Source organism: Podarcis filfolensis (assembly GCF_964270895.1).
Source record: "Podarcis filfolensis genome assembly, chromosome: 4".
NCBI lineage: Eukaryota > Metazoa > Chordata > Lepidosauria > Squamata > Lacertidae > Podarcis > Podarcis filfolensis.
Genome location: NC_139607.1, coordinates 104,304,731 through 104,314,360, shown reverse-complemented (window position 1 = coordinate 104,314,360; position 9,630 = coordinate 104,304,731).

The following is a 9,630-nucleotide window of genomic DNA, read 5'->3' as shown; positions in this document are numbered from 1 at the left end:
AGTGCACATAGTTGGACATCATTCTGCCCGGACGCTGAGGTCCAGCGCCGAGGGCCTTCTGGTGGTTCCCTCATTGCGAGAAGCAAAGCTACAGGGAACCAGGCAGAGGGCCTTCTCGGTAGTGGCGCCCGCCCTGTGGAACGCCCTCCCAGCAGATGTCAAAGCGATAAACAACTACCTGACATTCAGAAGACATCTTAAGGCAGCCCTGTTCAGGGAAGTTTTTAACATGTGATATTTTACTGTATTTTTGGTTTTTATGGAAGCCGCCCAGAGTGGCTGGGGAGGCCCAGCCAGATGGGCGGGGTATAAATAATAAATTATTATTATTATTATTATTATTATTATTATTATTACCGCTCTTAACCACCACACCACACTGATATCACTTCGCCTGTCTTCCCAAGTGATGTATAAAAATTCTTCAGAGACACCAATGATGGAATCTTTCGAGGAGTTGGAGATGGCGGTTCTAAGTGGTCCATGTTTCACAAGCGTACAGTAAGGTTGGTAGTACAGTAGCTTTGTAAACAAACATTTTGGTTTCCCTGCCAATCTCCCAGTCCTCAAACACTCTGCACTTCAACTGGGAGAAAGCCACACTCTCAGAGCTCAGGTGACGCTGGATTTCGGCATCATTGTTGACCCTTGTGGAAAGATAACTGCCCAGGTAGAGGTGATTGACATTTTCCACTGTTACACCATTGAGTTGGATTTGTGGTATTGCAGAGGGGTTATTTTGTACTTGGTGCAGCACTTTGTTTTTTTGGATGTTGAGTGATAGGCCAAGCTTCTCGTAAGCTTCTGTGAAGATATTTAGGATGGTCTGGAGGTCATCCTCTGAGCGTGCGCACACTACGTTGTCATCAGCATACTGAAGCTCTAGGACGGAAGTTACGGTAACCTTACTCTTTGCTTTCAGCCTGCTCAGATTGAAGAGCTTTCCTTCTGTTCGATATATGATTTTTACTCCGGTGGTGAGTTTCCCTTCGACAACGTGTAGGATCATGGCAATGAAAACAATGAATAGAGCTGGGGCAATAACACAACCCTGTTTAACACCTGAAGGGGTAAAAAGCCAAAGAGGGGAGAATATCATAAGGGAAGCTGTAAACGATTAAAAAAAACCTTAGAGTTCAGCATTTTATTCATTTAAATATTATCACCTTTACATATAATTACTACTGTTATTTTCTGCTCAGTCTAATTTCCTTCACTTAGTTTGGCTGTGGTAGAAATGAAGGGACAAAACCTTTGTTAATTTGGACACAGTCAACAAATTATTAAACATTTTCCTTATGTGGGTTTTGAGTTCTCTTAGAGGTTCACGTATCCTGTTTGAAAGGGAAAATTACCGTATTTTTCGCACGATAAGACACACTTTTTTCCTCTCAAAAGAAAGGGGAAATGTCTGTGTGTCTTACTGAGTGAACATGTGGTCCCTGGAGCCGCCTGGCCCAAGCGCAGGGGCGAGAATCAGATCGCGTGTCAAGGAGGAGGGAAGGCTGCAGGGAGGAGGCTGCTGGGGTTCCTGTATCGGGCATATTTTGTTTTTTTTTTATAATAATTTTTATTACAGATTTTTATAACAACACAAACATATAACAAATACATAAACAAACAAAAAACAAAAACAGAACAAAAAACATGTACCATTTCATATCTTATTTTCTTATACCTTTCTTCCCCGACTTCCTCATGCCTCCCTTTTCTGTATTCCAAGTTCTTATCAATTACTCAGCAAATCTTTCCTTATTTTAATTACAATTAAAACTAATCTTCCTTATTCTCCTTGTCTTAACCATTACTGATAGTAACCATATACTTTCCAGTCCAACATCATTCTAACTTTCATTAATTTTGTAATATTTCTTTAAATAGTCCTTGAACTTTTTCCATTCTTCTTGCGCTGCTTCTCTTCCCTGGTTTCGGATTCTGCTCGTCATTTCTGCCAAGCCCATGTAGTCCATCACCTTCATCTGCCATTCTTCCAGTGTGGGTAGATCTTGCGTCTTCCAGTACTTCGCAATGAGTATTCTAGCTGCTGTTGTAGCATACATAAAGAAAGTTATATCCGTCTTTAACACCCCTTGGCCGACAATACCCAAGAGAAAGGCCTCTGGTTTCTTGGGGAAAGTATATTTAAATACCTTTTTAAGTTCATTATAGATCATTTCCCAGAATGCCTTAATCTTCGGGCACGTCCACCAAAGGTGAAAAAAAGTACCTTCCTTTTCTTTACATTTCCAACATTTATTGTCAGGCAAATGGTAAATCTTTGCAAGCTTGACTGGGGTTATGTACCACCTATATATCATTTTCATAATATTTTCTCTTAAGGCATTACATGCCGTGAATTTCATCCCGGTGGTCCACAACTTTTCCCAATCAGCAAACAAAATATTATGACCAATGTCCTGAGCCCATTTAATCATAGCTGATTTAACCGTTTCATCTTGTGTATTCCATTTCAGCAGCAAGTTATACATTTTTGACAAATTCTTTGTACTGGGTTCTAACAATTCTATCTCCAATTTTGATTTTTCCACCTGGAAGCCAATTTTACTGTCTAATTTAAACGCTTCATTTATTTGATGATAGTGTAGCCAATCTCTCACCTTCCCTTTTAATTTCTCAAAACTCTGCAATCTCAATTTGTCCCCTTCCTTTTCTTCAATTCGAAGAGTTGTTTGGTAATGCAGGTTCAATATTTTATCTCGCTCCTCCTTTGATCTTAGGGTTATTAAACAATCTCTGGGTCGATTCTTCCTCTGCCTTGTTCCCAATCTGAATGCACTTTCTATCTTGAATTCTTCTTTATCCGGCTCCTGCTTCCAAAAGTCAGAAAATTCTTTTGTCAGGTAATCCACCAGGTTGTCTCCTTCCTTTTCCGGCACAAGTCTGATCCTTAAGTTCCTCTCCTTACGTTGCATATCCTGCATAGAGAGTGCCAGCTCATACTCATCTAATTTCTTGTACACTGGTGGAAACTTTTCCTCGGCAGCAGTCGCAATTTCCTTAGCTTCCTCGGCTATCTTTCGTGTTGTTGATGAATCTTCCAATAATTTCCCAATTGCTTCTGCATTTGAGTTCACTTTGTTCCCAAGGTCAGTTATACTTTTTGTGTTTAAGTCAATTTTCCCAGAGATTTCTTCAATTTTTTTATTTGTTTCAGCAACTTGTACTTTGGTTTCTGCGCCTTGCTTTTTTAGTTCCTCCAAAGATTCATTTATCTTCTCCAATACCTTAGCAAATGATTCTTCTGTAGACATTGTTTTCACTTTTGGCTTTGGGACAACTGTAGTTCCAGAGGCTCCTGATACAGAAGCCCTTCTTTGCATGGAGAAGTCAATTTTATATTGTCTGCCAGATCTCAAGGTTGTTTCTTGTGAATCCCCTTTCTCTTTACCATCTGCCATAACAAAGTCTATTGCTCAAGGTCATTCCCACACTCTTGAGCTGACAGACAAGAGTTCTCAAATTTTAAACTCCACTTGTTGCTGAAACAATTTATAAGTCCTCTAGAGGGCGTAAAGTCAATTCTTTACTTTTCAAAATAGTCCCACACTCTCCAAAAGGTAAACAAAAGTTTTCCTAGTCCCTTCCAATTATTCTTTTCTCTTTCTGAGGGATCCCAATCAATAATATCCTGTAAGTAACTTTACTGTGCAACAAAATAAATGTTTCAAGTTGAGAGTAGCCAAAGTCAATTAAAGATACTTTTTTACCTTCTTATAGCAACAGTCCTTAGCCGGTTCCTTTTCTCCGGCAGTCTGATCCCCAGGTATAAGAGCAGCGGTAATTAACTCAATTCTTTTCACTTGGCAGGAAAACACTTTAAAATCTTCTTCCCCCCCCCCTCCTGCCTTCAGGGGAGGAGGTTCTTTGCTTGGTGGTGGATTTCTTAATTCCCACAAGTTTCTTTTCAAGCAGTTACAGCTTAAATGTCTTTCGCTTTGATCTTGCTACAGAACGGAAAGCAGACTTCCTTTTTAGTGCTTGTCCGTCTCGGTGCCCAAATTCTTTACTTTTAATGTCCAATTGTATTTTAGAAGTCAATCCTACTCACGGATAGTTGTTCTTTTTAGTCCAAATTCACCGGAAGAAATCAGCGCTCTCCGCTAATGGCGACGCGGCTTCGCTTCACAGGCTGGGTGAAGACGACTCTCAGCACCGCTCCACACACCCTCCGCTGATCCGCAGCCTTTAAAAAGGCTATTTCACAGCGAAGGGGGGGCGCAAAGGTGCCCACCGAGTCTCCAGTTCACAGGCAACGCGCCTGTGATTTTTAAGGGTGTATCGGGCATATTTTGATGTGTGTGTGGAGGCGTGTGAGTCGTGTTGCTGCACGGGAGAGCGCGTGGTTAAAGGGGGCGTTGGAGTGACCTTGTGTGTGGAGTCTCTCGATCTGTATGGCATCCCAAGACTACCGTCTGTTCATCAGCCCTGTTCCCCTTGCCTAGTTATTGTGGCGCCTTCCTAAGGATTCAGTTGCGACTCCTGCTGCGTATGGTTTTAACTGGGTAGTAAAAGTCAGCTGCTGCTCCCCTCTTCTTGTTCTTGTCCCTTTCTGGCAGGGAGTGCACAGCTGCAGTGAATTCCTTTCCTGCCCTCTGTCTCAGGGTCTTACTGCCCACCCTCTTCTGCTTTCGGTTGCTGTGTTTGCTCAGATCGGGCCAGCAATGGCCCGTTCCCCTTGCTCAGCGTGTCTGCTTGGTGCGAGGTGACGCAGCTAGGAAGGAATCAGCAGGCAGACACGATCCTTTCTCCTTCCGTTGCTCAGCGCAGGCTGCAGCAGCGTCACCTCGCAGCAAGCAGACGTGCTAAGCAAGGAGATTGGTGGCAGACAAACGCAACCAAGAGCAGGGAAATCCCGCGCCCTCCTGGCAAGCAGAGCGGAAAGGATCGCGTCCCTCCTGCTAATTCCTTCCTAGTCACACTGTGCGCAGGCTCCAGCCCACCCAGCTCAGCTTCCGGCGGCTAGGAGCGCAACCAACAGCTGCCTCCTCCTCCTCCTCTCTCTGCTCCGGACACCTGCTGCGTCCAGGGAAGCATTCTAGGGACCCGCAGGCAGCCAGAAAACATGCAGGTGGGGGAGGGGGGCCAGCAGGGGAAGTAGAGGGGCAAATGAATCCCCTGGCAAGGTTGTCATCTAAGTACTCTCGGAGGGCCCCAAGTTCAGGGGCCGACAAGGAATCTCTTCTCCTGGCTGCAGGTCAATAGGACAATCGTAAGTCCGATGGGGTGGCAAAGCCTCAGCCCCCTTTTTCTCAAACACGTCCACCAAATCCTGGTAGGGCTCCAGGATTAGGCCGACATCCGGTAACCCTGCCCCGCCTGGGGCAGTCCCCTGCAAAGCGGAAGAACTGAGGGCCGGCTGGTGAGGCTTCCCAGGTGCCAGCGGCAACACGGGGGTTGGGCACAGACGTCGTGGCAGAAAGACGATGAAAAACACAACATCCGCTGCACCCAGGAAATGGCGGGGCCGAGTTTGTGGGGATGGGGGCACTAGGCACAAAGCCCTCCTGTGGGATTTCAGCACTCCTGGACGCTGTCCCTGATTCGCGCCACTAGTTGCAAGAACTTCAAAAGAAACAATTTGGATGAAGCGAATGCACATATTTCAAGGAAGAAGGGGGAGTAAAGACTGGTAATAGAAGAGATCTCTGACAAAACAAGATAAGAATAAAACATGAGAAGATACGCCAAGACACGGTACGGCAAATGACTGATGGGGGATGGGGAAAAAACTTTCCCTTCTTTTCTTATGTGATTAAACAAGAATCCCCTCCCCTCACGAGTCAGAAATGTCGTTTTAAGGACTTAAGCTGTGGATTTAAGGCTGTGTGGAGATAAACTTTCGAACCAAAGCATGTTTTAAGAAGAGCGTGGAATGTATAAGAGCTCTGGAATGACGCAGTTAAAAATGCCGTCGCCATATTGGGAAGTTCTGTCGGAGGTCTTGAGTCTGGGAGGAGAAAGAGAGAAATAGAGCTGTTTATATATTGTGGGTTAAACTCCTCAGTGGGACTTCAGAGCGACAGTTTTACGAGACTATGATGGAAAGAGTGATGTTATCTATGAAGGAGAAGATATATGGAAACCATCTCGATTTGAGGATTGGAAGAACGGAAAATTCACACAGGATTATTATTATTATTGGTGTTTATCGGCTTAAGGAGACTATCAGAAGAGATCATAAAGAAAAAAGAGAAAATATATGAACAAGATGTGATGTGGAAACAGCAAGATAAGATGGGATAGAATTATGAACTCTGTTTGGACTGATTTGGACTGATCTGGACATTAACGCAGCAGCAAGAAGATGACCAGAATTCCCCTTCAGATCTTGAAATATGGGTCCCCCCAACAAAATTTAAAATTCGGCTTTGTAATTCGGAATTTATGTGATGTGATTTAATTTGGTGTGATTGGCCAGTTAATAAAAATTATTTTTTAAAAAAGGAAGTGGAACCGTCAGGCAGCTGCATAGAGGGTGTCCACAGCCCACCAACGGAGCTCTGTGGCGGACTCGGTAACTGGGCGAGTCCCCTGCCGGAGGTTCTGCAGGGCCATCTCAGCCGCCAGGGCGCGATTCAGCTCCCCAAAGATGCCCTCCAGGGTCGCAAAGAAGTCGTCCAAATTCCCCAGCAGATGGTCGCTGGCCTCAAGGTACGGAGAGACCCAAGAAAGTGCCGGGCCCACGAAGAGGCTGACCATAAAGCACACGCGGCTCCGTGGGGTGGGGAAGTCTGTCTCACAAGTGGGGAACATCAGCCAACACTGGCTGACAAAGCCTTGAAGGGCCCCATGTGTTGGTTTCTATTTCCCTCACTGAGCAGCAACTGCATGTCACAAGACATTGTTTACATTCCACAGTCCAAGTTACTGTTGGGTTCCCATGGGAATGGGAGACTGGATGTGACATACACTGGTTTCCTGTTTTTCAGTGTTCTCTCGGTTTCTTTGTGTCGAGAGTAAGTTTATTCTCTGCTCTCACAGAGGCAAGATGTATGTTTGTGTGTTCTCGGTATAGTTGAGAGATATAGATTAGCATGTAGCACATACTGCTTTATCCTTTCGTCTGCGGACTACGCTCTGCTGGGCTAAAGATAAGACGAGCCAGTACCAGCTCCAGATGGGCCAGAGCTGGACAAATTCCAACACCATGCTCCCCCCTGAACTTCTCTGGGTATGGGACAGGGGAGCACGTCAGGCTGGGGCCGCAGCAGGGGCCGCTCAAAGTGCTTGAGCCTCCCCCTAGAACATAGCTCCCTGGGTGTAGAGGTTCTGCAGCACCGTGGTGAGATCTATAGGCTGGGCTCCGTCCATCTTACACCCTGGCCGGGACATAAGTTGGCCACAGCAAAGTTTTACGGTTTGTGGGCGGTCAAAGTCCTGGTGAAGGACATCAGGACCCGGGGGCAAGACGGTGGGGTGGGAGCAGGAATGGGAATCCGAAAGCCAGGAGTCAAGAAGCCCAAGGAAGGAAACGCTTTGCTGTGGCAAAGAGCCAAAGGGAAATGCTGACCTTATATCCCTTTCCGGCTCTTGCCACCAGGTGCTGTGAGTTACCAAGTGGCTTCCCCTGTGCAGCCGTGTCTTGCCTCTTCAGAACAAACTTAGGAAAGCCCAGTCCTGCAAAGCCCAGGGCCTGGCTCCGGCATGCACTCCTGACAATAACACTACTTCTTTTGGAGTAATATCCTAAAATTATGTATCAATGGAAAGATAATATAATCAAGAATGCAATTACCTGTATTCTATCAAAATTTATAGCCAAATAACTAAAATAAGGAAGCACAACTTGCTTAGGTTGACTTGTTATGTGATTCCTAACAAGTTGGTTGGTTTTTTTGTCTTCTTTCATTTCGTGAGTTTGAAGACCATAATAGAAGAAAAGAAAAATATGTGAGAAGAAGAATCGGAGAAGATTTACATCCCACTTGCATTACACCTACCTTGAAGCACCCAGTTAGTGTGATGATCCGGGGTTGTATGACAGCAAAAGGTGTGGGCAGAATTTGCTGCATTAATGGGCATGTAAAATCCCCAAATACATACATCAAATACTTGAGCCCAAACTGAAGCCTTCCGCATGTGATCTCTTCCGAGATACTGAAGCATTATTTATTTATTTATTTATTCATTTATTTTATATTTCAGCAGGATTCAGCTCCATGTCATGTTGCTCCTTTGTGCAAAAGGCGGTTTCAATATAATCATATTCCATTGCTGGAATGGCCTGGTGGGTTCTGTCCCAGCCGTTCTGTTGGCTGGGACCCCCTCCCCGGCAGCCCTGGCCCTCTCCCCTTGAGAACCAAATACAAACTATACAATAATCCCAGGCCCTGGGAACAGAAGGGGAACAAGGTGGGGGCGGTGGGGTTGAACCACCCCGTGTGCCATCCTGAGGGGGCTGACATTCGTCGTGCCGCCCGCCCGGCACCCTCAACTCCAAGCGTACCCCGAGCCTTCGAGGGAAGGGGGAGCTGCGCTGATTTGTCGCTTTGCCCTCTCCCCTGCCTGCCTGGCTGGCTCTGCGCCATTCAAAGGGAATAAATGCAATTTAGTTACCCTCCGTTGAAAAGAAAACAATAGAGGACACGCAGCAAGCTTTAATTATGATTGCAAGTGAGTAGCAGCAGCAGCAGCAGCAGCCCAGAGCTGGACGGACCCTCGGAGAGGCCAGGGCTGTCTTTACCTGGGGGGTGCAAGGGGTGGGGGCCAGGGGCTGCTACTGAAGCCGCCTAAGCTCTTAACCATCTACCTCTTATGAAGTAATAAATAATTTTGATCGAGCTAAAAAAAAAAATACATATATACCCAGGTATTACTGAAATGTATACCTACTTTTTCTCTAAAGGACTTGAGACTGCGTGTGCTCATTTACCAGCGGCGGCGCTTGTCAAACTGTTGCAGGAATTTATATATAGGCTGGGGGGGTTGCCCCTCCAGCAGACATCATGCACATGCAGCCCACCACCAAAATCAGCACCATCACTTTTGTGAATTGTCCCCACAAAACACTTCCTCACAGTTTCTTCCTATCTGTTCAAAGGGCCTCTGCTGCACGATACCAAATGTAAGAATTCACTGATCAATGTATCTATGTACTGGCTCAGTGGGGAAACTTCAGAAATTCATCTAGACCTGTGAGCTCAGCTACTCAGCAGCCCCTCTGCCTGAGTGATAATCCCTGGCATCCTGATACCTGAGTGCCAGACAGGTAGCCATTCCAGAAATAACAAACCCAGAGGAAGACAAAAGGGTGTGATGAACTTGGCTGGGAAACAGGGAAATGTAAAGATCTCTTTTGTGACACTCGATGGGTGTTTGGTGGAGGGCAAGGGGAACCATGGGGCAGGGTCCAGGGTGCTCAGATTACTGCCACCAGAGCTCCCCTTTCATGATGTAACCATGATGTATTAGTGATGTAGTTGGGGGGGCATTAGCAGCAGCTAATAAAAGTTTGGGTTCTCTTGTTCCACCTGGTGGCAGGTGGGAGTCCTGTCGCCAGAGTCTTCAATCAAGACCAAGCTGTTTTGCTCTGCTATTCCTGGCTGGGCAGATCTTTGCACCCCGGTAGCGCATATGCTAAAGACAGCCCTGGAGGGGGCTTTGACTCCC